Source organism: Pezoporus flaviventris, unplaced genomic scaffold (assembly GCF_033815535.1).
Source record: "Pezoporus flaviventris isolate CSIRO_AGI_PZ_B2104156 unplaced genomic scaffold, CSIRO_AGI_Pfla_v1 ptg000001l, whole genome shotgun sequence".
In the NCBI taxonomy this organism is placed as follows: Eukaryota; Metazoa; Chordata; class Aves; order Psittaciformes; family Psittacidae; genus Pezoporus; species Pezoporus flaviventris.
In genome coordinates, this window is record NW_026892549.1 from 59420824 (window position 1) to 59446905 (window position 26082).

At 48.8% G+C, this 26082-nt stretch overlaps 1 protein-coding gene across 2 annotated transcripts in view; it reads left to right on the forward strand.

Moving 5' to 3' along the window:
* Positions 1–662: 662 nt before the first annotated feature.
* ACKR3 (atypical chemokine receptor 3) overlaps positions 663–26082 on the forward strand; it is a 30706-nt gene continuing 5286 nt past the window's right edge. Inside the window, exon 1 of one of the 2 annotated variants that reach the window (XM_061460355.1) lies at positions 663–687. The gene's annotated coding sequence lies outside the window, so the exon portion shown is untranslated. Of the gene's footprint in view, positions 688–25713; positions 25874–26082 lie in introns of those variants that run through there. The other variant, XM_061460366.1, reaches the window with a different exon arrangement.

Sequence of the window (26082 nt, forward strand, 5' to 3'; positions counted from 1 at the left end):
TATCTGCAGTGTTTTAATCCCCTCAGACCACTTCCGTTGCAGCACTGGAGTCTGCACCTCCACATGGTGAAGGAGGATCAGTCCCCACCAGCTCTTCCAGATGTCACAGCCCTCCCAGGCAGTCTGGCCAGGTTGGTTGGGGCACCCCACTCATACCCTTGTTTTCTTGCTGGTGGACCTGCTCTTACATTTTGCACTGAGGTATGGCTGAGAGATCCTTCTCACTTCAGCAGCTTCCCCCTGGGCCCTGCAACATTGCTGTAGTACAGTGTTCTGTTCTGCAGCTATTCCCTTCTGTGCCCTTCATTCTCCAAGTAGGGATTAAATTCATGATGCAAATAGCAAAAGCCTGGAACACATTGCTTTTATTACCAGAGGCCTCTCAGAACGAGTTAGATGTGTGCCTGACAAAGGTAACACAGTGCTGACTCTTCCATGGGGCGCAGGGCTGGACTGGTTGACCTCCCAAGGTCTTTTCCAACCCTTCTCTTTCCATCGTTGTGTGACGGTGGCTGCTGGTGTTGAAATCAGTAAGTGGAGCTTTGCTTTGCGTCACGCTCGCTGGAGGGAGGTCAGGCTGTGACTAACAGACAGTTACGCAGGGCTGTGTGTCAGGAAGTTCTCTGTCTGCGCGCTCGTACTCTCCTCATCCTCCTGAACGTTCTCAGGCTCTTCTGCGATGGGAAGGTGAGTCATGCGAGGGCAGAGGTTCTCTGTTAGCTGGCCAGAGACTCCACGTGATTCCTTTGGAAGTGACCTTAAGCAGCCCCGGTTCAGAAAGCATAGGCAGCTCAAGGCAGGAAACCTGCTAAGGACTGTTCCCATTATGGTGCCATTGAGTTGGCTGAGATGGGATCAGGGGCTTGCTGATAGGGCAGAGAAGAACCAGCTGCAGGGTACTGTTACGTGCAAGTAGAGGACTGATGCTTACAGCCCCATTGTGCTCTCTGAACACCCAGGATTGCATTGTCATCTAAAGCAGGGTTCTGCTCTCAGAAAAACCCTCATCTCCAGCAATGTGCCTGTGCCCAGGTCCAGGTCTTGGCTGGGGAGGTGTGCAAACAAAATAAGACTTGTGATTACTTCCGTACCTGGATCTTGTCTGGGTCATGAAGCATCTGGCTGGTGTGGTGTCAGTCCATGTGCAGTGGGTTTGTGAGCATTTTGTCCAAGGTTTAGGAGCCACAGGGTGTCCTGGAACACAGCCCTCTGTGTCTCATACCCCTCTTCCAGCAGCACAGCTTGGGAAACAATGGGTTTTAGGTCTTGCAAAAGATGGCAGAGAACCTGTGCAGCCACTGATCTTCAGCAGTGCCCCACTGTGATCTGATGTTCTCGGTGGGGTGGGATCTCTGTGGGAAAAGAGCTCTTCGGAGGTGTTTGCTTTCTGTGCCCATCAGAAAATACTTCCGAGCCTTGTGTTTCTGTAGCCTCTCAGTTTTGCTGATTTTCTCACCCTGCTGATAAAGGTGATTAGATCTGATTTGTTTGAATTAACAGCCTGACAGCTTTCAGCTCACAAAGACACAACACCGTGCTGTGCTGGGTTCACACCGGCTTGCATGCAGGGGAAGTGAGGGGAGAGCCTTTCTCCTCCTCTGATAATAGCTAGCAGATGTGATATCATTACCAGGTCAAGGATCTGAAAGCATCAAGCAGCAGGAAAAGGTTGCGCTCAGATGGCACTTTAAAGCTGTAAAGAGGAGGCTGTGGCAGAGGCTGGATCATCCCATGCTCAGCAGCAGGTCTCTGCAAGCTTTCACAAGCTGTGGTATATTTAAGTAGCCTGGTTTGGTCGGTTGGCCCCAGGAGTTATTTCTTTGCATCTGTACTAAGCCATTACTGATTTCTTCATCAGAAAACAAGGATGCCCATGACTCGTTTGTATCTTGAGAGCTGTGCAGCCGGTTTGGTAATGAATGAGTCTTGTTTTCCTGGACATGTGATGCCCATTTTTTTCCCTTTTCAGAGGCTCTGGACCACTAGAAAGACTTCCGTCCTCTAGCTAGGGTTTGTCCAAGATTGGGGACCTCCTGCAAGACAGACCATGATGTATGCAGTGTTAAAATCTGTCTCTTCTGTGCTTTTGGGAGTGGTTGGTTTTTGGTGGGGTTTATTTTCATGAAGCCCTTGCAGTAGCTTTCCAGGGTAGTTAAATCTGGGTTGGGTCAGACTACAGATACTCCTGTGCCCTTATACCTTTGTCCTTTGATCTAGTGGCTGGAAATCTGGAATAAGACGTGATCCAGCTGTGGGTTTGGTGCCATTTCGGGCTCAGGGAGGAGGCTGAGTTCTGCCTGGGCTTGGCTGGGTGCATCCCTGAGTCTTGCCCCCCTCACCCTGCCCATCCCCTCTGCCAGGTGATTTAAATAGGGCCATAGAACCCCAGACTGGTTTGTGTTGGAACGGACCTCAAAGCTCCTCCAGTTCCAACCCCTGCCACAGGCAGGGACACCTTCCACTAGATCAGGGTGCTCCAAGCCCCTGAGTCCAACGTGACCTTGAACACTGCCAGGGATGGGGCAGCCACAGCTTCTCTGGGCACCCTGTGGCAGCGCCTCAGCACCCTCACAGGGTGCTTCTGCCTAAGAGTTCATCTCAATCTCCTCTCTGGCAGTTTAAAGCCACTCCCCTTGTCCTGTCCCTACAGGCCCTTATCCGAAGCCCCTCTCCAGGTTTCCTGTAGCCCCTTTAGGCACTGGAGCTGCTCTGAGGTCTCCCGGTCTCCCCTTAAGGAGCCTTCTCTTCTCCAGGCTGGACCAGCCCAGCTCTCTCAGCCTGGCTCCAGAGCAGAGCTGCTCCAGCCCTCGCAGCATCTCTGTGGCCTCCTCTGAACTTGCTCCAACAGCTCCACATCCCTCTGATGTTGGGGGCTCCAGAGCTGGACGCAGTATGATAAAATCCTTGTAGGATTCCCATTTAGGAAACAGGCTCTGCTTTAGCTTCGGCTGATGGTCTCAGTATGCTTGAAAAGCCGCATCGCAGTCCTTGAATACAGCCATGGGTAAAAGAGCTTCCCAGGTTCTTGGCCAAATGTGATCATCAGAGAGTCAGTGGTTGCTCCTGGCATGAAGCTGGAGAGTTGCAGGAGTGTTAAGGAGAGAACAGTGTGCCTACAGCATACCAACAATGATCAAAATATGTGAAGGTCTTGAGGAGCTGCTGTGGGAAAGAGAGGACTGAGGTGCATCTTTGGGGGCTTCCATGGGGAGGAGTTATGGGAATGGGCTGGAAGGGAGGATTCGGCAGCTTCATCTTAACATGGATGTCCATGTTAGGGAGAAATGGCTCACCATAGCCTGAGCTTTTGTCACTGCTATGCTCTAGTGGCGGCTTCATGGTAAAAGGCTATGTCCCTTTCCCATTCCTCTGCTTCCACCCCTCTGCCCCCTTCACCTCCAGCAAGGTGTCCTCCAGGTGAACTTTAGGGTGAAGAAAGGGAAGTCAATGTGTTTTAACTCAGTGGCTGGTTTCAGTACCTGCTGTGTGAATGCAAAACAGGGGTTTTGCAGCCAGGAAAATCCCATGGGGACCCAAGTGTGTGTATGTGTGTTGGCAGAGGCTGTAAATAGCATAGAGATATGCACTACATTACATTGTATTTTGCTATTCTCTTATGCTGATGGCACATTTTCTCACAGCACAGATGACAGGCCCTTCCAGGTGATATCTGCCAATATTGAGAGCACTTGTGAACTCTTAGGCCACTGCTGTTTGCTGTCTAATGGACATTGGAAGACAACTGCAGTGCTTGCAGTGCGCTTGCTCTCTCCCACCTCCCCCCTAGCTGATTTGACCACATCACTCCCCATCTTTGATTCTTTCCTTTTATTTACAGACCTCCTGTGGCTGCATTGTCTGGAAAAGCTCTGGTAGAGGCTTCAGAGCTGTACTTCCACCTAACTAGAGAACACGCTGTCATTAACAGCCCTCGAGGAGGATGAATATCAGTGCTACCTTCAAGGAGAGATACAGAGCGAACTCCTGGCCCTCACCTGGATGGAGCTCTGCTTTAGACATCAGCAAGATCACAGCATCAGCTGGTGCGAACAGAAGTGATGTAGGTGTTCCTCTGTGATGCAGGAGTTGTGGTGGCTTTGGTGGTCCCTGGAGACACGAGGTGAGCTGTCCTCAACTGGCTTTGGTACCGATCAAAGAGCAGCAGTCACTTGGGTGAGTGGCCCACCTACTTGCCTAAGCCTGTCTGAGCACCTCTGCCAGGCTTCCGTCTCCTTTCTCAGTGTTGTGCCTCCATGGATGAGCTCCAGATGGTTGAGTGGGAGCCTTGCCAAGCATGGAGAGGGCGATCAGCAGTGTTATGGATGACTGTAGGCTTCCTACTGAGAAGCATGTAAAGATCTGTTGGCTTCTTATTTTAGTCCCCTAAAAGAGCACCCTCACAACTGCTTTTGGCTTTCCTTTTAGCCTAATGATTTCTTCTCTCTTTTCCAAGAATTCTGATGCGAGTCAATCCTAAGTGATCCGCAGCATCTATGTGTCTGATTTCCCCCTTCTCTGGAAGCATAGCCAGTGAGTGCAGTGGGGTGGAGGTAGGTTGGACTTCAGCCATCCTTTGGCTCCTGCCATGAATGCAAAGACTTTTATCTATGGGAGGAGGGGGAAGAAAGAAAATAACCCACAAACAACTGCATTAAAATAATAATCAGAGCCTCATGAAAGCACACAAAACCCCAGTAAACTTTCTGTTCTTTGAAACTTGAATCTTATCTCCCCCTGTCAAGGTTAATTGCTCCTGGGTTCAAACCATGGACAAGCTTTCATTATGATTGGATTTCTGAGGCATGGCTGGGCCAGGTTCATCTGCTGGGTGATGTGTAGCAGGGTTGAATTTGGTCAAGTCTGTTAAGGAGGCGATTTCATCTGTCACTGTGCATTTTGTTGTATTTGTGGATTTAAATCCGACCTTCAGTGTTTCAGGGTAATCATCTGTGGAGCTATTTTAAAGGCAGTCACTTCATTTCTTTCTGTATTACATTGAAGACTACAGTATGGTCAGAACTGGAAAGCTTAGAAGCTTTAGAAGGTCCGCTAACATGAGACCCTTCTAGTTTATGTGGTGGGGAGCAAACAGCCTGAATTGTGAACAGGTCCTCCCCATTTTGCAGTTAATGAAGCTATCAAAATGCAAAGACTGGTTTTCCTTTGACCACTGCAGAGTTGCTGAGTGTTCAGGATCTCAGCTTTTCCAGTTGTGCTTTTCAGCCCTGTGGCTCTTGTTCTCCTGAAGGCATGCTTGGAAGAGATGGGTTACTAAAAGCATGAACAATGGAAAACTACTAAACTACATTACAGTATTAAAAAGACATTAATGAAATGGGCATAATGAGTATCTGAGAGTTTTATATCCCCTTGAGCAAGGAAATACAATAAATGACACAGAGTTGTATTTTCAACTGGCTAGATTAGTCTGGGACACAGTATTTCACATACAGGTAAGTTTGGGTTATGGTTCTGCTTGGGTAAATCACAGACACTGTTCGGTGCTTCAGTTTACTCAACCTTAAAAGGGGGTCATTGGTGTTCTCTTCATCTCTGCACTGTCTCCTGAGATCCTTAAGCACAAAGGGAGGCTGGGTTGATATTAGAGAAAAAGAACTTTTCTCCCTTCCAGCCATTTTTATGAGGTGGGTGAGGGAGCTGCTTCTGTCAGTGCTGGAATCTTTCCTAGAGGTTGTGCTAGAACTAGCAAAGGAGCTTGTAACCTTGTAAAGCATCTTTGAAAATGCTGGTTTTCCAGCACTGAGCCTTCAGTGATTTCTAGGTTCTCCTGGTGCAAAGCAGTGCAACTGTAGAGCTATGGGATGTGTAGTCATGGCTGCTGATGTCTCAAAGGAGCCTGTGCCCAGCAAAAGAGCTGCAGGATTGGGCATGCAGGATTCTTCCTTTGCTACAGAGGTGCTGTTTTGAACAGGAGGAATCCTCTGACATGGCTAATGGGATGTGGCCAGCCATGGCTTGACATGGATGCCTAGCATTATATCTGCATCTTTTCCCCCAGCCCACTTCTTTGCTGTGGCTGTTTTCATTTCCTTGCTAATTCAAGCATGGCTGATGCTAGCATGAGGAATTCTTGTCAAGGTGGTCTGAGTGAAACTGTACTTTGCAGGTGACATTCATATATACAGGTAGGAGTATAGGACAACAGGCAGGTCATGGAGATGGGAACTGTAAGAGACGCTGTTGTAGATGGGGGAGTCTGGAAAGGTGAAATGCGTAAGAATAACTTGCAGCAGTGGGTAAAATGTGGTCAAAAGACTTGCGAATGGGCACAGATGGGTGCAATCCATGGGGATTTGTGTTGTCAGAGGAAGGTGAGTGCCTGGTCCCTGGCTGCGGGCACCAGCTTCTGTCACTGCGCACCATCAAATGCTCTCCTTGGCCAACTCAGAAGTGCTGGTGATAAGAGGTGTCCCTGGCTGGTGTGTGGAAAGAAGAGGCAGCTTGCCTTGCAGTGCTTTCCCCAATGACAGCTTCAATCCTTGCCTGTGTGAGGCTTAGCCCATTCATTGCTGTGAGTTACAGAAACCAGACCTCTCCTTTTCCTATGGACTATATCCATGAGCAACCGGGTGGTGCTGGTATTTGATATGAGCTGGGAACCTGGGCGGGAAGCTTGTTGCCTACATACACACCGCTTGGTCTGTCTGCTTCACCCCACTTACACATGCCCCAGCAGTACACTGGGGTAGGTGTGAGCTCGCATAGCACAGGGGCCACCACGGTACCAAGCTATAAATGGGTCTCACTTTGGGCAGTCTGAACTTAGGATCATTTCTATGAAGCTGGAGAATCAGAGAAATCAACCAGGTTGGAAAAGACCTTTAAGATCATCCAGTCCAAGCGTTTCCCAGCACTGCCAAGGCCACCACTGAAAATGGGAAGATGTACAATTTACTCAAGATGATGCTCAGAGAGCTCAGAGCTGTAGCTTTTACATTTCTTGTGAGTTTATTTTTATGGGGAAAACAAAAACAAGTCCTGTGTTTCCTCCATTAAGGGATAGTATTTACTTTAGGTACAGCAGAAGTCTGATGGTGAGCATCAAATGAGGTAACTCCATAGTGCGTCTGATTCCAGATCTCTTCATGGTACGTTTAGGGTCCGTGTCCGTATGGGAGACTTAAAGCTCTGCAGCCTGAGCTCAGACCTGGCAGCAAGGGATCTAAGCCTTCATCTGACTTTTAGGCTTTATTAAAGGCTGGTGCCATAGGGGGGTGCAAAAAGCTTTTTACGTGGCCAGAGGAGAGCCCTCCAAAGACAGCCAGAGGCTAATGTTGGTGGAGGAAAGTCTATAAGCAAGGTGAAGACAGGAATCCAGCTGGTTAGAGGCACCAGGAAGGTGCCAACTTCTGTTGGTTCCTTTGCTCTAAAGCAAACTAAACGTTGCTTTGACTTTGCTCATTTGGCTTTTCTTTCTCTGGCAATGTATTGCTTTATCATGATTGTCACCACTGCCATCATTCTGCAGTATGTTATGCATGGTGCCCATCACTGTACCCAGCACCAGAGGTACAGAAAAGCTGTTTCGTGTGTGTGCTTGCTGGATCAGAACCACAGCACTTGGCGTTTTGCAGGATGGGGTATGAGGGTGCTGCTCACCCTGGTCTCTAGTTTATTAGCAGTCTCTCAGTAATGACTTTTGAAGGAGAGATGACGCTTATCTCCCTTGTGCTTTCTAGGCTTTGGATCCAGCTCAGTGTGACTGTGCCTTGCAGCAGGGATCATTATCATGTAATTGACCCCTTTTGAAATCAGGTGAAGCTTCTGGACTTGCTTTTGATTTGTGCAGTGTCAAGGAAGTACTGTCAGGCTTTTCCTCCTGTCCAAGAGATCTCAAGATGAGACAGGTTAATAGTGACCGTGAAGATCTGCCCTATCTTCTTCCCTAGCACTTGTAGTAGGGTGGATGCACCGTCTGTAGAAGAGGGGAGTGCAATTGCTGTCTACTTGCCCAAGCACACTTGGTTCTGGCATAGCCTTTTGCAGTATTCTAGTGCTGGTATTAGATTAACTGGAATTGGTAGTAATAGAATCAAATAATCAGCAAAAAGTAAGCTCATCAAGGAAAAAACCAAACCCAGACAAAAGCCCCAGGAGACATGGGCATCTCCCCATCCCCCTCAGTGTTCACAGTGTCAGAAAGCCTTCTGTAAACTGTGGGTTTTGGGAAAATAGGTTAGCAAATGCATGCTGCTGCTGTTGGACTGTGCAGGGACTTGCAAGCAGATGCCATGGGTGATGGTCATGAGGAGCTCTGCCCTTTGCTGTCATGTATAGAAGCCTCTCTGCAGTCATCTTCCCATCCTGGAATAATGATGCACATTCCTGCCTAACCAAATCACTTTACCACACATCTCTGTCAGGCAAACCCCACGCTGAAGTGACAGGCATTAGGAAAAGCAAAGCTAATTCACTACCTTACCTCCAGTGTGCCGTATAATTGATTTCATCAAATAAGATCTGTGTAATAAAGCTCTGGAAGTTAAGAGAAAACTACAATTTAATGGTGGTTTAGGCAAGGATCGATTCCTCATTTTGTTTCTTGGTTATTGACGGTCGCTGCTTGTTGCTGAGGCCAGGGAGGATGGAGATGTTCCACATGCTGACATCCTCTGTGTCACTGGTGTTTCAGATCCAGGCTAAAAAAGAAAGGAAAATATTGCAGCTATTTTTTTCCTCTGGATCAGCCACAGCAGGGAAATGTCTGGGTCGCAGCAGTCACCCAGCAGTGAAGGGCATCACCCCTGCATGAAACTAAATCCATTTTTCAGCTGTAAAGTTTTGGTTTAGTTCTTCCTGTAGTTTCCCCTGAACACAGAGTTAGGGAAGAAATGGATTAGGAGCATCTTTTTTTATGGTGTCTCTGTTTCAGAGATGCAATAAAACTTCAAAGCACAGTAAGAAGTGGGAGCCTCAGCCCTCTTTTGCTGAGTTAAAGTGGTTTAGGAACTGCTTTGGCTCAAACCTCGGCAATGAAACCCTGCGGTCATTCAGGCTGATACATTATTTTGCTTCACTTTGGTTTCAGTTCAGACTAAGTGCCATACCCAGGAGGAAAAAGGAAGGATAGGACCATTCCAGGATGCCTGGGTAGCTGGAGGAGTGATGGATGGATGAGGTGAACTGCTGTTACATAGGCATAAATTGTCTGTGAAAATATATGCTATAGGAGTCCGGCCCATCCAAAATGCAACGTGTAATTTGTTCTCTAGATGGAACTGTTTGCCTTCTGGGTGCTTCTTCAGGCACGGCTTGGCTCTATCCAGTGGTTAGGTGTCAGCTGCAGCTCCCGAGAGCTTTCCAAGGTTGATTCTTGTAGAAAGCCTCCATTCTACTTCATCTCTCTCCATTTGTTGCTGCTTTTCATGATTGTAAGATGCAAAATATGTTTTGGTCACATAATGAGCCTTAGGCTTTTCAGAGGAAAATGCTGTGGGGAGTGGTGAAGTGAGAATTGGCATCTCCTCTCCCTGATCTTGTCAGCCTTGGGATTTCAGTGTGGGCTGAGCAAGAGGTGGCTGCTTAAATGGAAGCATCATCTCGATTTCGATGTATGTCTTGCTGGGGCACTAGTTCCTATCCAGGTAGGTTGAATGTGCCGGATACAGCAGCCTGGGTTCAGGAGGGTGTTCTTAAAAGCATATCATTGCAGGCTTTTTATTTTGGGGATGTCCCTGTTTGTGTCTGCACAGATCAGGGAGTGTCAGGAACGGAAGGAGCAGGGAAAATCTACCTTGTTCTTGACCTGCCCTCCAGTGCTGCAGAGCTGGGCTTCACCAGCGATGCTGCTCCTCACTCGCTTTGCTTACACAGCTGGGTCTTAAGTATGCTCTGAAAAAACATGCATTGAGTACAAATGTTATCCCTATACATCCTCCCCCTGTTATTTCTTGTGTGCAGGACCAGCAGTTTGCAGCATGTACCTCGAATCCCTCAAGAGGCTGGAGCTACTCTGAGAAATATCACCTTTAAAACAGCCCTTCACTGGGCCAGCCATGAGGGAATGCCAGCAGTGACCAAGAGGTGCAGTGTCCCTGGGATGGGCTGTGTCCAGCCAAGTAGTACAAGGGGGTGGATCCCAAGGAGGTTTTGGTCTGTGGGAAAGAATGGTGAGGTGTGAGCTGGCTCCATGCAGCCCATTCCGCTCCTGTTGCTGGTTTTGAAATACTCTGTTGCTGAGAGAGAGCAGGTTTGCTTCTACTGAAAACATAGGGGTGGGCTTTGGTTTCTCTTGCACCAGGGTGTGTAACTTTAGATGCCTGCTCTGTGCCTGCTCATCTCCGAGATTTCCTTTCCACTGACATTCACCTTGACAAGCTACAAAGAGGTAAAAACTGCAGCGGCTTGCTGCGTCTTGACTAGTGCCTTGCTTTGATAGGAATCCTCAGGGTAAACCTTGTGCAGCAAAGGCTGAAGTAGCTTTCATGAGGCAGGCTCAGTTCCCCTGGAGGAACTGACATCCCTGGGTTTGAGGCCTAATTGCATGAAGTCTCCTGTGATAATTTGAGTGATGAAAAGCAGCTAGAGCCAGCCTCCAGCATTGAGGTATGACCCCAGCAGGTTGTGTGGCATCTTGATAGGGCAACAAAGAGATCCACAGACTTGGACAACAGTGATCCTGTCGGATGGCATTAAAGCCTTTTTTCATCCATTGCTAACAGAGATTCCTCAGGTTGAGCGATATTAAAGCACTTCACTTAAACGTGCATTCCCTTTGCAACTTGTAATGATATTCTTGTGATAAAAGAATGCTCTTGTATTAAGTTACTGGTTTTGATTGGAAGCAGTGCGTGTAAGAGTCATTGGTCTGACTGGCCTGGTGGTGTCAGCTTGGCTGTGCAGGGCTTTTGCAAATACCCATGAGCAGCATCTGCCTTTGTGCTATCCAGGAACTGCAATCCAGGCTCCCTGATCCACAGCAGCAACCTGCAGGTATTGTGTTACTGGCTCCCTCCTTCACTCCATCCTGCAGGATCACCCAACGCTGTGCTTCCTACCTGCCTGTTGTCCCGCAACAGGGGGAAGCAGCTGTGCCTGGGGCTGCTGTCACATCCCATTGCTCTCTGCTTTGCGGGTGATGCAGTGTCATGACCCCCTTGGCTTAGCTTGTAGCAGTGTGTGGGGTATTGATTCCTGTTTCACAAAATGATAGCCTTCAAAGGCTGGCTGGGCATAATGAGTTGGGCAGCTGCCAATAGCTCCGTGTCACCAAAAGCCATAGCTCTCTGTGTGTTAAAGCCTTTTTGCTCCTCAGTAGTTCAGATGGCTTTGTGTCTGTAAGAGCAGGCACAATTTCCCAGGTTCTTGGGGTGTGCCTTCATATTCTGAACCCTTTTTGAAGCTCTTTCTGCATTTGATTTGGCAGCCTGAAGCCCTCAGAAGGGAAGAACATAGCTGGTTTGCAGGCATGTGACCCCTGCATTTAACTTGGACATCATAGCCCGCTCATAAACCCCATTACCCTCAGTAATAGCGGTTTTGAAAGTCCTCTGCAGTATTGATTTATATTTTTCATCAGCATCAGCATCACTTTAAGGAACAGGGGATTTTATAAAGCGGTTGTAAATGATTCCTGTAAGTATCTTAAGTGCCTCATGGGAATGCACGATCACTTGAGATGCTGCCTAACTTAGTTCTTATGTTTTTCAGCTGTGCAATAAACCACTTGCAAATACCCAGGAATGAGGGTCCTAACAGATGGCACTGATGTACACCAGGCTGGCATGAAAACCCTTGTATCATCTGCAGGGAGGAGAAAAGGAAGATAGGAAAGTTTCCTGAACCTATGTGGCGAGTGTGTGTCACTGAAGGTTATAACCATGGTAATTTTGCTTCTTGAATCCTCTTCCCATTGGAATCTCCCCATGCTGATTGTGAGCTGTGGCTCGTGCTCTGAAGTCAGCTGTTTTCCTGACTAGGTGAAGGTATATGCTGGTTGAAATCTTACAAGGGTGTGTTCTTGAGCTGCAAGATTACTGTTTAGTGAGTAAACATAGAGAAGTAGTCTTGATTTTTGACTGGATGTTGGCATTTCCAGCTAACTGCTTCTCCAGGCGCACATACTGAGAGCCAGCAAATTCTTGTAGGTAAGTCAGTGAATGGTGCTCCTTTGACAAAACAGATCTTGAGGGGTTGCGATACCATCAGCCTACCCCCTGCCTGCTCATATTAGCTGATGCAGAACTAGTAGTGGTTGTATCGCTCAGGGCATAAAACAAATACCAGTCACAGCAGAACATTGATCTCTGTAGCAAAGGAATTGTTTGTGGCGTGTTGACCTGCCCTGAACTCCTGGGCAATCACAAAGTGTTACTGACAGTTCCAGCACGAATGCAGTCAGCAGCACCTTTTGCTCTGTGTAAACATAGTGTGCATGCTTGAGAGAGCAAGTGTAAGTCCTAGTGACTGCCCTAAATTCATTCTCATTTTGTGTACGACCTCCCAGCACGTCCTCCCTCTCTCACAAAGTTGTTCTGGCTATGGGCTCCAGATGTTTGCCCCACTGTGGCTGGCTGTCCTTGCTCATACATAGTTCATGCCCAAATCTTACAGAATAAACCAAAATGCCTGCCTTGAAAAACCAGGAAAGCCCCAAAAGCTTTGTGTAGTGTCTGATTCACAAAAGCAATCATCCTTGGTGTGTGGGCTTCTTGCCTTGAACAATTAACTGCTCGGTGAAGATCTTGCAGACCTATTGGAAGTGCCTTTTGACCTTGCTTTCATTCATCTGGCCTTTAATAGCTTGTTCAGGGATCCAGAGGACTTAGAATGACTGGCAGAGATTGTAGCTGGCGTGGTGGCAATCCTGCTGCTTGCACCACTGTCTCCTGGCTTCATATGCAAGCGATATAGAACCCTGCCTTGCTTCAGGAGCCAGCTGTGGGTGTGTGCTCATTACACGGCTGTGGTTGTCATCAGCATCTGAGCTCTCATCATTGGCTTGAAAACAAATGTCTCTTTCCTCTTTCGTGTCAAGAACACGATTAACTTCTCCTGTTTCTGTGCACGAAAGGCGATGGGCCTCTGCAAGGAAAGAGTAATCCTGCAGGAACAGCTGCCTCTGTTCTCCTCTGGCTGGACTGTGAGGGATACAGGAGGGATGCCAATGAAGCAATGTCTCTCCTGGGAGAGAGTTGGATGATTCATGTTAACAGAGTTCACCCACAAGGGGTGGGGAGTAGCAGCTGATCTAGACCAAATGATGACTTAACCTTGCCTGACAGTGAAAGACGTCGTTCCTTCAGTTTTTTTTTCTTCTGGGGGACTGAAATGTTGCCATGAAAACAAACATTTATTTTCTGCAGAAACTTTTTTTTCCCTCTCTGCCCTTTGGGAAGCTCCCCCCTCCCCACCAGCACTATTGGTGGGCCAGGGAATTGGCCAGGATGAGCCTGAAATTTCCATTAGGCAACACAAGGCGTTTTTTGCTTGTTTATTTGTTTGCCTTTTAATCCAGCCAAGCAAAACAACTGCTGGTGAGAACTTGAGTACCTGATTCCTCCTTATAAAATGCTCTGCAGAGTGAGAAGGCATTTTCCAAGCTATCTTGCTCTTAAGACTGAATTTTCCCTAATACTACAAGCAGGATGGTTAAACAATGATTTAGGTGTTTGTTTCATTTTGGGTGCTGAATCGGTTCTCAGTTTGCTTCAGATGAGACAGGTTACATTTATCCCATCACCCTGTAAATACAATCTTCCGATCTCTTAAACAGCCTCCCTGTCCTTTCAACCATTCTTTTTGGTTCATCTTCCTGGTGTCCAGTTTTAAGTAAGTATATGAAACTTGGAGGAGCACAGTTCCCTGCTTCCTGCTTCTCTGGCTCCCTTGAGGACGGCGAGCGCTCCACTGATTTACACTGGTGGACTTGAGAGCAGCTCCAGATTTCTTTCTGGCCTTTCATTTGAAAGCTATTTAAAGAGTGGAAAGGAGCCTCGGGGAATCACCTTTTTCCCCTTGACAAGTGCCAGTACTGGCATGCTTGGCAAACAATCACTTTTCTCTGTCTTCTCCACCTTATGAGCTTGGTGCAGGTGATGGAGCAGAGCCTGGCAAAGCAAAGTCCTGCAGAAGGAGGAGAGGATGGGCCCTCCTGCCTGAAAAGGGTGGAGTGGGGTGGGCTCCTTGGCTCTCCACTAAGTCATGTGTAAGTCACCACCCATCTGGTTCTGTGGATGACTTCAGACTGGCTGGGGATGGAACCACACCAGGGGATGGTATTTTACTCGCATTTCCAAAGCTGTAGGCAGTGTCCGCTTCATGTCTGATTGGTGACACCTCAGCCAGTAACTGAGCTCATAGCTTCTGATGTTTTTAAGAGGGAATGCTGGGCTTTCACTGCTTCTGTAGAGGTTTCTCCATGTGCTTTGAAATGTGACTGTCTGTGAGGCAGTTTTCTCCACCCCCCCTCTCCTTAGTGACTACCTTTGCTTGGATTTCTTGTCCTGCTTCAGGCTTAATCACACTGGTAAGGAGAGACAGTTGAAATGGCCACAGGTTTAAGCTGAACATTTTGCTGTGTTAAAAGAACCCTCTTCATCTAGCTTACAATATTAATCATAGAATCCCAGACTGGTTTGGGTTGGAAGAGCTTCTGCCTAAGAGCTCATCTCAGTCTCCCTTCTGGCAGGTTAAAGCCATTCTCCTTGTCCTGTCCCTACAGGCCCTTGTCCAAAGCCCCTCTCCAGGTTTCCTGAAGCCCCTTTAGGCACTGGAGCTGCTCTGAGCTATCCCCTTAAGGAGCCTTCTCTTCTCCAGGCTGCTACCTGCCATGCTGTGCAGAAAGACACTTTGGCTGCAGTGCACTTGATACCAGAGCAGAGAAGAGGCAGGTAATGGATAGAAGACTGTGAAGGTCTGCTCCTGACTGTGACCTCTGCTGATGGGTGGAAAATCTCTAGGATTGGTTTTCCTCATGTTTTTGCTGGAACTGACTTTGAAAAAGGAGGGTTCAGTTGGTCTCAGGGAAGACAGGGAGTGAGAAACAGAGTTGCTGTGATGATGACTTTCTGTGAAGGAAAGATGTGTCCATTAACAAATACTTGCACTTCCCTGTGTATAACCCTTGGACCAGTCCTGACAGAGCAATCCCCACTGCACTGGAGTTTAGGTGAGAAGTGATTGTCCCAGAACTCCCTGAGAGGACCAGTGTTTGGGCACTACCTGTAAAGCCACTGCAGGGAGACTGATCCATACATTCTCTTGTTCCTGATGTAGAGGATAGACGTGTGCTGGGAAGGTCTTTACTAGAGCATTGGTGTTAGATGGTGTTGGTTGGCTGTGAATATTCATGTGTGACTTGTTTCTGGAGCAAAAGTGTGAACAGGCGATTGCAGTTGAAAGTGTTAATTTTCACACACTGCTAAAAGAAATCCCAGTTTTGTGAAGATTTCACTGGAGCCAGGGGTGAGGCTCCTGACAGATTTAATGGGTGCAGATGTGAAATGCCGAGTTTGAATATTAAGTCCCTCTTAAAGTACTTTATTTCATCTGAAACATTCCCAGGCGCTCTCAGCGTGTTACTTTGTCAAACTCACCTTTCCTTTCCCCCTGGAGAGATTGGAGTCTCGACTTGCTATTCAGCTTTCTATTGCAGCTTTGTTTAGTGGAGTTTATACATTCTTACATCAAACATTATACAATCTGACCAGGAATCGTGCGATCACAGTGGGAGATGGGAAGAAGCAGCATAATTTGCTCTATAAACAAAGGGATCTTGTACATTAGAGCACAAGTTGGTTAATAAAGTGGGGTTTAGTGAAATAACAAAATAAATACGCACTTTTCCCTGGGATGTGTTTAGAAATACTTGCACTCAAATGGGGAATGTGGCGCTCATGTCTTACCATAGAGACTGCCTTTATCTCCCTGGGCTGATGTGTCCTCAGTGAAGCTCCTGCTGGGGTTTGACTGCTGGCTGGACAGAGGATCCTCCAGAGCATTGGCTGGACAACCAGTCACGTTGAGAAGCTGGGAAGTGTGTTGAGTAGGGTATTTGTTATAGGTATGGGCAAAGGGCTGGTAAGTCAAAGAGCTGCTTCTGGATCTGAGGTCTGGGAAGGAGGAGAGTCAGGAGGGAGTTTTTTTACTTATTTCCGTGGATATCAGATGAGGATCCCTCCTATCCAGGGAGACCTCAGAGAAGCTCCAGTGCTAAAGGGCTACAGGAAACCTGGAGAGGGGCTTTGGCCAAGGGTCTTTAGGGACAGGACAAGGGGAATGGCTTCAACCTGCCAGAGGGGAGACTGAGATGAGCTCTTAGGCAGAAGCTGTTCCCTGTGAGGGTGCTGAGGCGCTGGCACAGGGTGCCCAGAGAAGCTGTGGCTGCCCCATCCCTGGCAGTGTTGAAGGCCAGGTTGGACACAGGGGCTTGGAGCAACCTGCTCTAGTGGAAGGTGTCCCTGCCCATGGCAGGGGTTGGAACTGGAGGAGCTTTGAGGTCCCTTCCAACCCAAACCAGTCCATGATGCTATGATATACTGCAGTGTGGGTAAAGGAGTCTCTCTGTGGCTCCCTGCAGTACAGACCTGGAAGTGTTTTATCCAACAACAATTGAAATAAGGCTCCTGAAGGAAGAGAAAGGCTTCAGTGGAGTTCATGGTACAACTCCCCTTAGCATGAGCCAGGAGCAGGATTTCGTCTTGGAGCTGTAGTGAGTACAACTCACATTCCTCCTGGACCATAAAGCTGAAGTTGCTGAGAGTTATTATGCACACGTGCACACAATAGTGCTCAGAGCCCCATCCGCTGAGATCCTTCCTTGGGGATCCATATAAAATACCTCTCACAAAAGCTGCCCTGTGTGAGAGCAGAGGAACTCCATCTAGTGATGCTAAGCAAGAAAAAAAGCCCACAAACCCTTTTCCACACACAAATGCAGTCACGTACCTCTTATCTTCCTGCTATTCTGAGGAAGATAGCACAGCTAAACAGCACACACTTGCTGTATGGGGAACTAAAAATGCTGCCTGGAAAGTGCTTTCAGTCCCTGCTCTGCATTCTGCCAATGAGAAAAATGCCCCTTTGTCCTGGTGGTGAATGAATTTTCTTGTTCCCCTTTCTCCTTGGATTTATGTTAGCCCTGGGTTTCAGCCGAGTTTGATCTCCTCACTTTATTGTATTGCAAACAGTAGTCAATGGCTCTTCAGCTTGAGATTGCCTGGATTTATTTTCAGGTCAAGTCAACTCTCCTTGACCCAAGTCTGAACCAAAATACATTCCCAGAAGATTCCCCCACAGGATATTGGATCCAAAGACAGAGTGACATTGTAATGAGTTCAAGGCTTCAGCTCAGTACAGTGCAGTCCCTGTTGGCATGAGGAAGTCAACTGAGCCATCCTTCTTACTTCAGAGCTGGGACCTTAAAGCTCATCCAGCTCCAACCCCTTCCATAGGCAGGGACACCTTCCACTAGAGTAGGTTACTCCAAGCCCATTGCATTACTAGTATTTGTGGTCTGAAGGGAAGCTGGTCCTAGCTCCTTATGTGTTTGCATGGCTCTAACATGCATACATATAATTTGGTGTGCAGGCTTTACGCAGCTGAAGAGATCATCTTCATTCTTCGTTCTTCTTTAAGGAAAAGTAGGATCTCTTTTGGGAACTGCCTACCACAGTGGCAGAGCAAACTGATATAGCATCCTGAAGTAAAACCACCACTTTGAAGACCTGGGACAAAAATGGGATGAAGTAATGAATTTATCCTGAATAATACATCTCCCTTCAAAAGAAGGCAGCCTTATGATTAGTACAGAAGGGTGTTTATTATTTCTATGGAAAAAAAAGAAGTGGTGTAATCAGATAGGATTAACTTTCCAGGGGGCCTGGAAAGAAGCTAAAGCACAGGCTGCCTCCCTCTTGTGCTCACACTGGATAATCTGAGTTAGCCTAAAACCTCTTTGGCTTCCTATGGCGTTGGGCAGTGAGCTGCTGCCAATGTGCCTTGCACACCTAAAGCCATTATTAAGGACCCCAGCAACAAGTGTTTCTGCAGGACCTAAGGCTGTCCAAGTGTTTGGCTGGTATTAACTGCTTGTCTCAAGTGGGAGCCTGGCCCAGGTATGGAGTAAACCCCAATGATATTAGTGTTTTTACAGGTAGCTGAATACACTTAACGGCAAATACGTAAATAACATACAACTGACTTAATGTTGCATTAAGAGACTGGTTTGTGTGTGCTGACTTTGTTGTTTTGACTGTTCACGGTTAATGCTTCATCAGTTTTTTTTTATCTGGTTACTTAATTGCCTAGGAGCAGGCTTGGGTGCAGTTCTGTCAGTGGGACCGATAGTGCTTCCATTTTCTACCTCATTGGGATGGATGGGAAAGTTTTCAGCAAGAAAGCTGGGTCAGCAAAAGGTAGGAGCAGAAGAGGTCCAGCTGCAGTTTGCATGCATGTGCTCTCCTGTGCAATCCAGGTGATGAGCAAATCCCATTTTTTCTGATGTTATCCACGTGTTAATCAGGAGGTTAAGAGTGTGATGTGGTCAGACTGGTGTAAGTCATATTAAGGTGCAGGAGCTGCTCAGCAGTTACTGTTATCTTTTGTGGTAAGCTTAAGCTGTCTCCTCTCCTTGTTCCTCTAGAATAGGCTACTTTGGATCCCAAATTATCAGAGGAAAGATAAGATTGTGCCCAGTTATTGTCCAGTAACTTGTATGTTTCCTGAAAACCTTCTCATATTATGATAGCAGTCATGTGGCAGAGCACTCTTGGGATGATGGAGAGAATCAGAGAAGCTGTGGCTGCCCCATCCATGGCAGTGTTCAAGGCCAGGTTGGACACAGGGGCTTGGAGCAACCTGCTCTAGTGGAAGGTGTCCCTGCCCGTGGCAGGGGTTGGGACTGGAGGAGATTTAAGGTCCCTTCCAACACAAACCAGTCTATGATGCTATCACTGGAATTGTGCTTATGGTGCTTTGTGAAGCTAATCTGAGCTCAGGTCTGTGTGTGTTTCTCTCTGTGATCCACAGCCTTCTCCTGCAGGAAAATATGCTCCAGGAGCTTGTTGGGAACTTGTGCATGGGATGAGTACCTGGAAAAGACGCAGAGTGGGCAGGAATTCCTTCCCGGTGTCCTCCACATCTGAAGCCATGCTGGAGGAGATTTGAACCTACAGCACATGTGGGCTATGCTGGCTACCATGCTAAAGGTATGGATGGAGAAAGAGGAGAAAGGATGCTCCTATTTCAAATGAATAGATTTATGGGGTCAGGAAAGAGGTGGGAAGCCAAAGGTGGAGTGTGGCTGTGAAAGGGGGCTGTGAGACCAGTCCCACCTCAGCATTCTGCCTGTTGTGAGGAGACCTCATCCAAACTCTGTAGCTGGCTGTGTGCAGGGTGCTTATCAAGTGAATGTCAGATATTTTTCCTCAGGGAAGGGGGAGGTATTTATTATCCTCAACCTGATTGCATCTTGGGCAGGAGATTGGTGTCAGTTTGGTGCAGACATCTCTGGGCATGTGCCACAGTAGGCATCACAGAAACCAGGCACATAGGGAGCCTAGATTCAGCAGCAACCAAAGAAGGGCTGTGGTGAGCCCGTATTTTGCAGCTGGGTGTCTGGTTCTACCTAAATCCTGAGTATCGGCTGCACTGAGAGCCAGGAGAGCTCAGCAATTTCCACTGCTGAGGCAGAGACAATACAGAAGGAGATGGTTGCTTAGTTCCCAACCAGTAACCATCAAACTGAATGCAACTGTGATGTCTTTTTCTTCTCACATCTGTCAGTGTTTGCTGGTGGGCAAACAGTGGCTGTTCACAACAGGCCTAGTGAAAATTACCCTTTGTGTTCATTTACTTAACATTTTCAAGGAGGTGTAGCTAAATGGAGGTGACCTTCGTTCTCAGCTCCCATCTTGGGCTTAGCTCCAACAGCTCCAGTCAAGCTATGCGGACTTTCGGCAGCTGGGACTTGGGCCCTGCTTTTAATGTCCCTTACTTGGTGCTCGTGCAGTCAGTGTTCCTTGCCAAGGTTATATTTGCTTTCCTTCCTAAAGGACTGCTCTAAGTATCATACTTTAACACAATATGTCTTTTTCCTCCACAGAGAACAATATGATATGCCACTGTTAAATCCGTATGTTCATGTAAAACGAATATAATCTCCCCAGTAGATTCCCCTTCCAAAAGATTTATGATTTAATTAATTTTTTTATTCCTTACTGGCATGTCGTATTTAGTTGTTTTACACCTAGCAGGACTCTTTCACATGGAAGCAAGTGAACGTAGGGGGGGATCCCATCATCCTAATTCAAACTCCATTCTTCCCTCTCTGTCCCTGGCATACCACTTGTAAGCCTTGCTGCTGATGCAGGGTTGGAGTTCAGCTTTCCATAGCATGACTTCTGTCAGAACCTACCCATGTTAATGTCACCTTGCTCATTTGAGGCAGCACTGTGCAGGAGAGGAGTAGTTTATGAATAGCTTTTATGTAAAAATCAGTGCCTCTGAACAATCTCCCCTGCTGCCTGGCTGCTCCAGGCAGGATTTCTGGCTCAGGGTCCTGATTTATCTTCCTTGTGGTCGCGCTTCAGCATGCTCTCAAATAAATGGCAATAATACTATGTCAGTAGCTTATGAAGCTGCAAATAACATTCATAGGTAACACCTTCATTTAGTGGAAGAGTAAGGTGGAAATGAACTGTGAAGGAGAAAACCATCTGCGATAATTAGTAGCTACACGAGTAATATTCCTAATTACACCACCAAATGATTTGTCCCAAAAGCTCTCATACCTTGAAAATAGTAAGTTTGCCAGCCCTTTCTTTATCAGATCCTGCAGGGATGCTTGCTGTACTGTTGCTTGGCTTTTGGGAAGCTCACTGGGGTTGACAGAAGGTTCCCTGCTGTGTGTTAACCTCTTCTGCTGCATCTTTGGAGGGGGGAGAAGACAAAGAATAGTTAAAATCCTGGGTGGCCCCGTTCATGGAGACCCACATGAAGTGTTGCGTGCTTTGCGTTGTCTCTCTGCAACAGCGCTGTTCAGCATCACTTGTCAAGAGGTGAATGCTGACACAGTGTCCCTGGGCTGGACAGTGCCTGGAAAACACCAATCACCTCTTTAAAAGGCTCCAATGCGTGGTGCTTCAAACCGCAAGTGCTGGGGGCCTGTGGCATCCTAAGGAGCTCAGCTTTCCTTCTCTAAAATATTCCTCTTAAATTTGGTCCTCATTGTAGTGGTGGTGAAGTTTAAAATACAGCTTTGGAGCTACAGCAGAAGTGGGAACCAGCTCCCAAGGGGCTTTCTGCAAAGAAACCCTCACCAACAATTCTCATGAACCTTTAAACCAACAAGTGGAGTGGTGTGGAGGGGAAAGGGAAGTCCTGGGCTGTGATTTCTCTTTTGTTGCTTGGTTTAGTGCTTTAGGCAAAGCTGGGGGAGGTGGGAGCCCTGCTCTAGGGTAATTTGTGGTAACACCTGGGTTGGGGCAATCCCAAGCACAAACAGAGGATGGGGGATAATGGATGGAGCAGCCTGAGGACAAGGACTTGGGGGTGTCCCCATGACCTGGCTTTAGTGTGCACTTGAGCCCAGAGGCAGAGGAGGACACTGGTTTCCTTGGAGCTGCCTGTGAGTGCCTATCCTGTGCTGCTGCAAGCACAAATAGTGCCTCTTTGCAGCAGAGCACTTCTCCTTGCTCTCTTCCTTTGGTGTCCTCATCTTGTGTCTCTTCCAAACAGGAGAGGACGGAGCAGGACAGGAGAGCAGCCCTGTGCCTTTCCTGAGGGCTGCCGGGGGTTGCTGAGACTGCTGTAGGCATGCTTTGGCGCTCAATGACTCGATTGTTTGCTGTTGGTAGGGGAAGTGAGGCTGGGCAGTGCTGCAACGGCTGCCTCTGGAAATCACTGCTGGCTTCCTTTCTGCCTCCGATCTCAGAGGTGACTCCTCATGTAGTCATCTATTTATTCCTTTTGGTAGGCTGGTAGCTTCTTCCTCCATCCATCACCCAACCAATGCAGCGAGGAACGTGACCGGGAGAGGACAGAGAACTGGCTGTCTTGGAAGAGGGAGGAAATGAGTACTGCGTTTTCATCCAGCAGCCCTTTGGCGCTGGCTCCCAGGACTGCAGGAAGCTTTTTTTTACCTTCATGAACTTCATGGATCACAGCCTGATTTCCTCCAGGGCTCGCTCTGGCTCTCTCTTCTCCATGTGGGTGTTTGCAGTGTGTTGTTCTCTGCCTGTGCATCAGGCTGCTGCTTTTGGACACCCGCTTGGTGCTGCTGCTCCCACCTTGCTCTTGCTGCAGGCAGATCCTCTTGTACGCAACAGGGAAGTGTTTCCCTGTGTCTCTCTTTGATTCCCGCTGTGCTGTTCCAATGCTCCACACCCAACACACATACGCACTTTGCCTCATTGCCTTTGTATCTCTTATCCCCCACCCCAGATCTTCCTTAGCACTTGAAGCTGCCAACTTGTTTAATTGTTGGATTTGTTGGCTTAAACAGGCAGGGCTGGGTGTTAGCTTCCATCTGCTTCCCACTTGCAAAGGGAAACCTGGAGAGAAAATGAGGATGCTTCCAGCCCATGTTCCCAGTGCCAGCTGGGAAAGGCTGCGTGGTCCCCGATAAATTCCCACTTTTTCTCTCTCCCTTCCCTCTCTGCCCCCTTTAGTAGAAAATTATGCTTTTGGAGAAAGAATTATACATTACTGTACTCAGGCAGTTAATGTACAAATACAAATAATAAGCAGTCAAAGCTTTTCAGTGCCCAACACCCTGTGCCTGCTCATCCTGCTATACCTATCTCTGTGGGTCAGACCTCAGCCTTAGGTGTGTTTATCTGCAGTGCTGAGCATGGTGGAGTCTTGACCTCATGCAGGGCCCCATGAAGGAGACCAGTCCCTCCCTGCTGTGTTGCCACAGACTCCTCCATAGTGGGGTGAAGAGCTGCAGAGCTTTGCTTTCCTCCTTTCCTGAATCATGGAATGGATTGGGTTGGAAGGGTCTTTAAATCTCATCCAGTTCCAACCCCATCCAACCTGGCCTTGAACACTGCCAGGGATGGGGCAGCCACAGCTTCTCTGGGCACCCTGTGCCAGCGCCTCAGCACCCTCACAGGGAAGAACTTCTGCCTAAGAGCTCATCTCAGTCTCCCCTGTTCTGGCAGGTTAAAGCCATTCCCCTTGTCCTGTCCCTACAGGCCCTTGTCCAAAGCCCCTCTCCAGGTTTCCTGTATCCCTTTAGGCACTGGAGGTGCTCTAAGGTCTCCCCTTAAGGAGCCTTCTCTTCTCCAGGCTGAACCAGCCCAGCTCTCTCAGCCTGTCTCATTTGAATGAGCGATGGATTGCTTGCCTGCACAGCTGCATCTACAAGGATGTCTGGTCACAGGACTATCTGAGCTCCTGTCTCTTGAGACACCTGCTTGGACTGGCAGCAGATACCAACAGGCAGGTAGCAGGTAGCATCTCAGCCCTCTGCTGATCTTACCTGGAGTGTCCAGCTCTGCTTGCTGTGTTTTAGGGATGTAGTTTCACATCACGTGGGCTTTTCATGCCTGAACATGGAGCAAAATCTGGCTTTCATAATGGAAAGGGAATGGGCTCTGTCTCCTGCGTTAGGAACTTGCTCCCAATAAAAAGATGGCTGGAGGGAGGAACCTGGAAATGGGAGCGAGGGCTCTACTCTCAACGAATGCAGGGGGGGAGGAGGTTGCTTGTGCCTCCTAGACAGCTATAGCAGCTTTCTGTTTGCAGGTCCTGGCCGGTGGTTTTGGAGAGCTTTGAAACGAATCATACTGCTTGATGTTAGTTTCTGGCACACCAGGTAGGGAAAGCCCACTCTGCTGACCTGTTTGGCTAAGGGATTTGGGAGTTCTGCTGGATATGTGTTTTTCCCTAGGATTTTCAGAGCCTGATTTAGCCCCGTGCTTCAGTACATGCTTATTTTTTACCCTAATCCTGTCATTGCCTGAACTCATCATGCTTTAATTCCACCAATGTCCACAGACTTGGGTGAGCACTTGGAATTTAGGCAGATACCGGAATGCTTTGCTCACTGTCAGCTGTGAAGTTTGGAGGACCTCATCTAGGGGGAGCGGGACACAAGGTACTTTACATCCCCTCTATCCATGGGATGGCAAGAGACTCATTGCTCTGTCCTTCTCCTCTGCAGTGCTGTGAGGATGGTAGCGGATGGAGTGGTCCAGATGGCCTGCTTGGTGGCCTCTTGCAGTCCTGCTGCAGGGTGGCACTTTGAGCCAGTGGCAGCCCATATCCTGGTGATGAAGAGGCTTCAGTGTATGCTTGGTGCTGCAAGAGGAGTAATACCTGCAGTTGAATCTTCCCTTTGCTGGCAACAATGCTGAAGCTGATTGTGCTTTCAGAGCCATATGTCAGCCCAGCTGTCAGTGCCCTTGTCAGCCTTCAGTAAGTTGTATGGTGTGGCTGTTGTGTTGGCAGGTAGATTGTCATCTAATCCTAGCATCTTCCCTGGGACAGACAGACAGGCTGACCCTGCTGAAGCAAAATGCAAACCTACCCCTTCCCCTCCAGGGCTAATTTAATCAGCTGCTTTTCTTGTGCTGAGGAGGAGTGTGAAGAAATGGATTTTCCCTGCCCATGGCAGGGGGTTGGACCTGACTGATCTTTAAGGTCCCTCCCAGTCCAAACCAGTCTGTGATTGATTCTATGATTTTCAGGTTTAGTTAGCAAGGTTCTGGCTTCCTGCCACTTTTTCTTGGCATTCATTTTTCTTGCCCTGCGTGTGAGGGAGTAGAGCTGAGAATTCCCTGCCTCCCCTTGCTTTGGGTTCTCAATATTCCATATTCCATAGAACATAGAGTATTTTACATCAGAGAATAGTCAAGCTTCTCAATATTCTATTTCCCTGTTTTTTTTAATAGGGAAAAATAATCCAGAAAACAACTAGAAACTTGCTTTACATTCCTTCCTCCCTTTCCCCTCTCTCTTCCACCCACTTTTTCCTCCTCCCTTCCCTCCCCCCCCCCCCCCCCGGTCCTGCTCCCATTCCCTCTCTCCTTCCCGCGGGGGCCTAATGCCCTGTACCCCGCATCCCGCTCTCTCCGCTGTTACCGGAGCCCCCCAGCGAGCCACCCACCCCTTCTCCCTCCCGGTGTGCCGCGGGGCCCCCGATCCTCCCCTCGGGGCTGGCTCGGGCGGGGCCGCTGCCAGTGCCGCCCCCGGGAGGCGGTTCCGTGCCGCTGCTATAAGGGGCCGCGGCCGCGGCGGGCGGCAGTAGCTCCGGCAGTGGCTGTGTCTGGGCTGAGTAGGGTAAGAGCGCGGCCGTGAGCGCCCGGGTGCCCCCATTTCCGCATCCCCCCCCATTCCCGCATCCCCCCCCCCATTCCCGCATCCCCCCCCCCATTCCCGCATCCCCCCCCCCATTCCCGCATCCCCCCCCCCCATTCCCGCATCCCCCCCATTCCCGCGCTGCGCAGGGAGCGGGATCCGAACCTTCGCTCCCTCGGCCCCGGCTTTCGGTGGCCCCGCGGAGCCCTCTCTCGGGATCATGGTTTGGGGTCGGGGCGGGGAGCTCGCTGTTCCCGCACGCACTCGGTGTCCCCGGGGCGGGTTAGCGGGTGCCGCACCTCGCCAGCGGTGTGCGGGGGGGATGGAGACCGCGGGGTCGCTGCCGCGCACCGGCACCCGGTGCGGCTCGCTCTGTGCGCCTTTCCCGGTGCGATCCGGAGCTGTGTGGGACACTTGTTTACCTCGATCTGGGTTTCTTTTCTTCAACTCGGAACTGCGGAAGGGAGCGTGAATGTGCCGGGCTCAGCCTTGCAAAGCCGCGTGAAAGCATGAGTGTTCTGCAGCAGCCAGATGTCCTGGCAGGACACGCTGCTCACTTTCCTGTGTTGGAGATCCAGGCTGGTCCTTTGGCACGGGAAGGGTGAAGGTGTGTAGGTGACACCCTGGGCAGCCGTCCTGGCTTTTCCTGGCATAGCTCAGTTTGCTTCTCTTCAGAAGGGCAAAGCCCAGTTTGCCTGAGGCAGGACCGGGCTGCAGGATGCTCTGGGGTGCTGAGAAGTTCCCAAAAGTGTCAAGAGCTTGAATGCTGCCTCGCGGTGTGAGGCTGCCCTCCCAGGCAGGGATGCTCGTGCCTGT